A 6,018-nucleotide genomic window follows, 5' to 3' on the forward strand; every position below is an offset into this window, starting at 1 on the left:
AACATCTTCAGTTGAATTTTCAAATAATTTTTATTTTACAATTGACTTATTATTTTATAGAATCTGATTCAGCGGATGATGAGGAATCATCAAAAGCGAGATATGGCTCCGAGATTATAATAAAGAATGTATACATATATATATATATATATATATATATATATATATATATATTTAATATTGTATAACTTTATTTTTATACAACATTTTGAAATTAGATTAAAATAAATAAAAAAAATAGAATAAATATTACAATAATTGTTGTTTTCGTTTGTATACTTTAATCTTTACGAATTTAGCGTAAAAAATCTTGTTTCCGCTCATCAACATTATTAAATGTCACATATAAACTAACAAATATTAATTTCTATTATCATTATGAAAGAATTGCTTATATCGGTATAAAACATGGAGATTTATGCATACTATCAAGCCAGATGGTAGCTGAGTTTTTTAACTCTGCTGATGTTGGTACACCAGGTACACGTCTGCCGTGATAAATATAAGATTTTGATACTATAAGGAATAAAATGTGTAAATGGCAGACATCACAAAATACATAAAAAAAAAATTCTGCATTTTCAAAATCGTCTGCCACCATGTTAACCGCGCGATAATCGTCTGCCATTGGTATTTTACGATAGTAATAATATTATATTTTCAAATTTTCGAAACGGCAACCGTCGTAAAATGGTTCGGATATGGGCGAAAAAAAGGTACCTTTACCAGCTGCGCAGTAGCTGTGTCCGCCACTTTGGGCTTAGTCAGTCCCCATCTCATGTAGGATAGGTATAGAGGAATCGATGCACAAAATCTCAGGTGTCGTAAAATACATACTGTCATCCGCCCACGGGCTCTTGGTCTAATAGGTTTTTAATTTCGGACGGCGCTCCCACAAAGTTAATGCCGTTGTCTGAATAAATATTCGTAGGTTTTCCACGACCGTCTCAATGTAGCTAAAAAGCATTTACAAGTCAAATCAGACACAAGCTCCAAATGAACAGCTCGCATACTAAAGCATGCAAATTGGCATATATATCCATTGATTTTTTATAGCCTTCAGTGGGACGATGTCCGAGAAATCGGACCTTCAAAGTCTACCTCACAATTAGTGAATAGCAATTGCAGAGTTCTACGGTTTTTTGTAAATAAGACCAATACACTGATTGGCCAATATGTATCCCTGAGCGCATTCAATAAATGCTGAGCTCCACAATGAAGAGATTTAATATGTTTATATCGAAAGGTTGATCGAACTTTTTAAATTATTTTTACTATTTATCTTACTTTTACTATTTATCAGTTGACTCGCAAATCGCTGGGAAATTAATTAATATTTGATTAACATTAATAATGACAGGCTTTTGTTTTGTTGACATAATTAGACAATCTATATTCGCACATATTTGACTTATTCTAAACTTATCCTAGACTCACAGTGCCACCAGTGTCCAAACCTGTCACATCACACTCTAATTACATAATAAGTAATAATCTACTTTCGGTTTGGGGACAGCTTCCAATGCGCTGCCGCCCATAACATCTTTTAGCTTACATTATTACTTATTTAGTCTATAAAACATTTAGCGCACCAGACCGCGCTCATCCCTTCGACATATTATTTAAGAAATACTTGGCTAGATTTTCAAAATTCCAAACAAACCTCTTATCTCTGTAAATTAAAATTTTGGCAAAAATTATCTACAGGATCATCAAGATGAATATCATCTGGCAATTCAAAGCTATGAAACCTTCGGCATTCATTATCAATCATTTGAATTTGACTTGATAATCGCGACTGTTTACTCATTTAATGGTAGCAAACTTGCTGTAGTCATTACCGTTTTACCATTCAATGTTTCAGCAGGATCAATTACTGATAAATTTTTAAATATCGTATCATTAAAATCAAATCGTTTTCTTATTTCTTCACATCCTCGAATTATAAAATGCAATTTTTTTTGTAAAAGAGAATGTTTCGAAAAGTCTGCTTTGTTGAAATGTTTGAAAACTTTTACTCCAACATAGTAATCATGTCGATGGATCAATATAATATATAGGTGTTCTATTTATGTACTTATTATCCATATATGTTTTTAATAGATCTAAATATGTCAAACTAATTTTCTTACGAACTGACAAAATAATTGGCTTTTCAGATTGGAACAACCTATTTAAATTGGTAAAGTTTGTTAAAATCCACAATAAAAAATTATAGTATAGTAAAAATTATTATTGGATTTCGGAAGTATTGAAGTATTCTTGCAACTTCAGATTCCGTCACTATAATCCTTCTTTTTTTCATTAATTTTCCTGCAGCCCTCTTCATAGTTTAATTGATTGAAATATCACTGCTCGAAGTGATAAAACTAGCGGGTCTGAGCAGGTTATAAAATTTTGTTGTTTTAAATCCAAAATGGATTGAGTTCCTTTATATCATAGGTTCCCAAACTCATTTGTATCGTGGACCCCTTGCAATGCTTTTGGATGTGGTATGGACCCCCTACTTACCTATTGCTTGTTTTATATAAATTTGTTAATGTATTGATAAGTTTTTTTAAGTGCATTTTTTAAGTAAAAATGCATTCTACGTTTATACATTTATTAATTAAAATCTAAATAACATAATAAAATATCAAAATAAAGAAACCAATAAATTAATGTTCTAATGAGAAGAATGTACTTCATGTTTTAATAATAAATTGTCAACATTTGGCGACAATGTGGAAAGATGTAATCTTAAATCTCCCCGCTTAATAATATCTAGTCTATTTCTCTTTTTTGTTAGTAGATTAGTGACAGCGCTAAACCACTTTTCTACTAAATATGATGACGGAAATGAAATTAAAAAGTTTCTTGCGATATTCCATAGTATGGGATAAGCGACGGGTATGCTTTTTTGCAGCCAGAATTTGTGATATCCTTTTTGAAATTCAATCTTAAGCTCCTCATTGGTACTTAATTCGGCCAATTCTCTTGCATCATAACATTTGTTTCTTCTATCTCACCATGTGGATTAGTTATCCACGGTGGTATTACTAATGTCAAAATGTCTTCAAATCTGGTTTTATAATCAGAATAAAGGGCATTTAAATGTTCAACATAGGTTGAAACGTCCTCTTCCTGATACTTTGTCTGTGATAAATTAGGAAACTGTGAAAATTCTCCTCGTCCAATGTTTTGCTTCATTAGCTTCATTTTTGATAGGAATGGTGCTAAAATCGATTTAGTTTTAATCAAAGTTAAACTGTCGCCTTGCAATTGCAATTAACCGCATTAAATTTAGCAAATAAATCTGTCAAGTACGCGATGTCTGGTTTACATTTTATCAGACTGTCTTTTAAAAATTTATGTTTAGAATCCAGAAATTCTAAGACAGTCTCAAAAAGCGCAAAAAATCTTGTCAGACATAAACCTTTCGATAGCCAGCGTACTTCTTTATGAAGAAGTAATTGATGAAAGTGTTGATCATTTTCATCACATAACTTGGCAAATAAACGCGAATTCAAGGCGCTGCTTCGGATTCGGTTGACTGCATCAATAACTACTTGCAGAGATTTATGCAGTCTAAGAAACAAATTTTTAGCGACTAAATGCTGGCGATGAATTATGCAATGTACTGCTAATACTCCTGACACATTTTGTTTTAAATGTGCGATAAAACCACGATGTCGTCCAACCATGGTGCACCATCTGTAGCAACCGATATTATATTTGTTAAGGGAATTTCTTTTTCAATAAAATAGTTCTTCATAACATGAAATATGGTTTCGCCTTTAATGTCAGTTGTTAAAGCTATTGCGAAAAGCAATTCGTCGTAAATTTTTTCATTCATTATAAAACGAACATATACTAATAGTAATGCCTCATTACCAGGTAAAGTTGACTCGTCCAGTTGAATGGAGAAATGTGTCCTTTGCAAATAATTACACAAGAAGTTTTCAATATCAGAACCCATTTCTTCAATACGTTTTTCAACAGTATTGTTGCTTAAGGGAATTCTTTTAATGATGTCAGAAGCAGGTTTGTGTAAAACGGTTTTCAAAACCTTTTCAACGGCTGGTAAAATTCACTTCTCTGCGATAGTATGCGGTTTTCCAGATTTCGCTATCATTGTATGATGCTCGCAAACCATCGTCATTTCTTTGTGACGTTGAAGCAAACATTCTGTCTAATGTAGACCTCTTTTGAAAATTATCTTTGAGTGTTTGAAAATATTGCAAACTTTCATCTGATTTTTCAGGATGACATTTTTTCAACTGAAATTGCAACTTAGATGGTTTCATAGAGTCATAGCCCAAAACTTTGTTACACAATAAACACATAGGCAACTGGCTGTTAGAAGGTGATGAAATAAAACCAAACTTCATATAATCAACGCTGTACTGTCTACATTTCTTTTTAGGATCGGACATGGCGTCAGTCAGCTGTGGGCAAAATTTATTTATTTGAGTAAGTTATAAAGTCTAGCTGTTTCTTAATAAAGCAAAGTCAAATTTAAATCGCATTAAATTAAAATCTTGTGGCAGACATAAACAAACCGCCAACATACATAAATGTGATCGAGTAAAGTATTTTATTCAAATTTGAATTTTAACTTTAAAAATGCTGTAACGAAATATTCTTTTATAATATGTTAAATTATATAATTTCTATATGAATTGAGAATTATGTACTAGGCAAAGTCGTATTATCCAAAATTCCTTAAAACGAACACTCCGCATCAAAGTTTCCCAAAGAAGAGGTTTATTGTTTTCTCAATACATCATGTTTTCTCACATACATATATTTTCCAATTTGCTGTCAAACGATTCTGAATGACTTGAAACATGTCTAATACTATTTATCATGATATATATAATATATGCATATATATAAATATGCATTATATATTTTAGTATATTTATTTAAACCACGTACTTCATCGCCTTACCAAATATCATTAAACACATGTAGATGTTTTTTTGAACAATCAATTGCGAAGAAACGGCTAATATGTCTCGAATAGTATACGAACTTTCTAAAGCAGATAAGAATTTATGGCTAAAACGCTGCCAAAAATTTTTCTACTTTTTTGTTGATTTCAGTGAAATGGCTCAGCTGATCGTATTAAAAACTAACCATCAATAGTGCTTACCAAGTTTCATCGAATGGTTTTTGATTTTTTGAAATCCGTCCAGTCGTTTTTGAGAAACGTCAATGAAAGGTTTAATATTAATATCAAAAAACGCTACACATATTTTCAAACTTTGATGCAATTTAAAAATTAAGCGATTTTTTCTAGAGCCGTAATATTCTGGTATATTTTATAAGACTATGATATCTATTGTCAGAAAATGTTTCATTGAACTCGTGAAAAAAATTTTGTTCGACAATTACGAGAAAATGGTCCAGTCTATCTTTGCAAAATCGATTTTTTAAAATGTTGACAAAAGGTCATGAATTGACTCACACACACAGCAATACATACACACATATACTTTTCCCAAATTTCGGTTCAAAATGACTTGAAACGTCGAGAAAACATATCATAAGCAAATCAGATTTTGTTGCGAAGACAAACTTCTGCTTCGGGAAGTCAATAAGTGAGAGTGCGCTTTGGAAATATTTGAAAATAACACGTTTCTTAACTATTGAGCATTTGTTCTGATTTTGTCGGAAAAAAATTATAATCCAAATAATTTTATAATCTAATCTAATGTATTAATTCGCTTGATTTTAATGTTAAAATACGAATAAAATCTTACAATTGGCATAATTTATACATCTTTGCAAACTATCAGTACAAAACTAAAATTAATAAAAAATAGTAAAATAATACTTACTTTTCTCTGGTACTCGAACAAAATAACACAAATTCACTAAACTTTCTATCAAGAACCAACAGTATATATTTATATGTAATTATTTTAAGGTATAAGTTGTGTCTGTTAAACAAAAGTTGCTAGACTGATTTTCAGATTTAAACTTGAAAAATTCTAAACATAAAAAAGTAAAAACTATAAATATTAAACTCCG

General features: G+C 30.9%; 1 pseudogene; it reads right to left on the reverse strand.

Annotated features, from left to right (window-relative positions):
* Positions 1 to 2,665: 2,665 nt before the first annotated feature.
* LOC113365366 lies at positions 2,666 to 4,415 on the reverse strand (annotated as a pseudogene).
* Between the last annotated feature and the right edge of the window lie 1,603 nt (positions 4,416 to 6,018).

This window comes from Ctenocephalides felis, unplaced genomic scaffold, assembly GCF_003426905.1.
Source record: "Ctenocephalides felis isolate EL2017-DRISC unplaced genomic scaffold, ASM342690v1 CF-g0.4_SCAFFOLD_00939, whole genome shotgun sequence".
NCBI classification, from domain to species: Eukaryota; Metazoa; Arthropoda; class Insecta; order Siphonaptera; family Pulicidae; genus Ctenocephalides; species Ctenocephalides felis.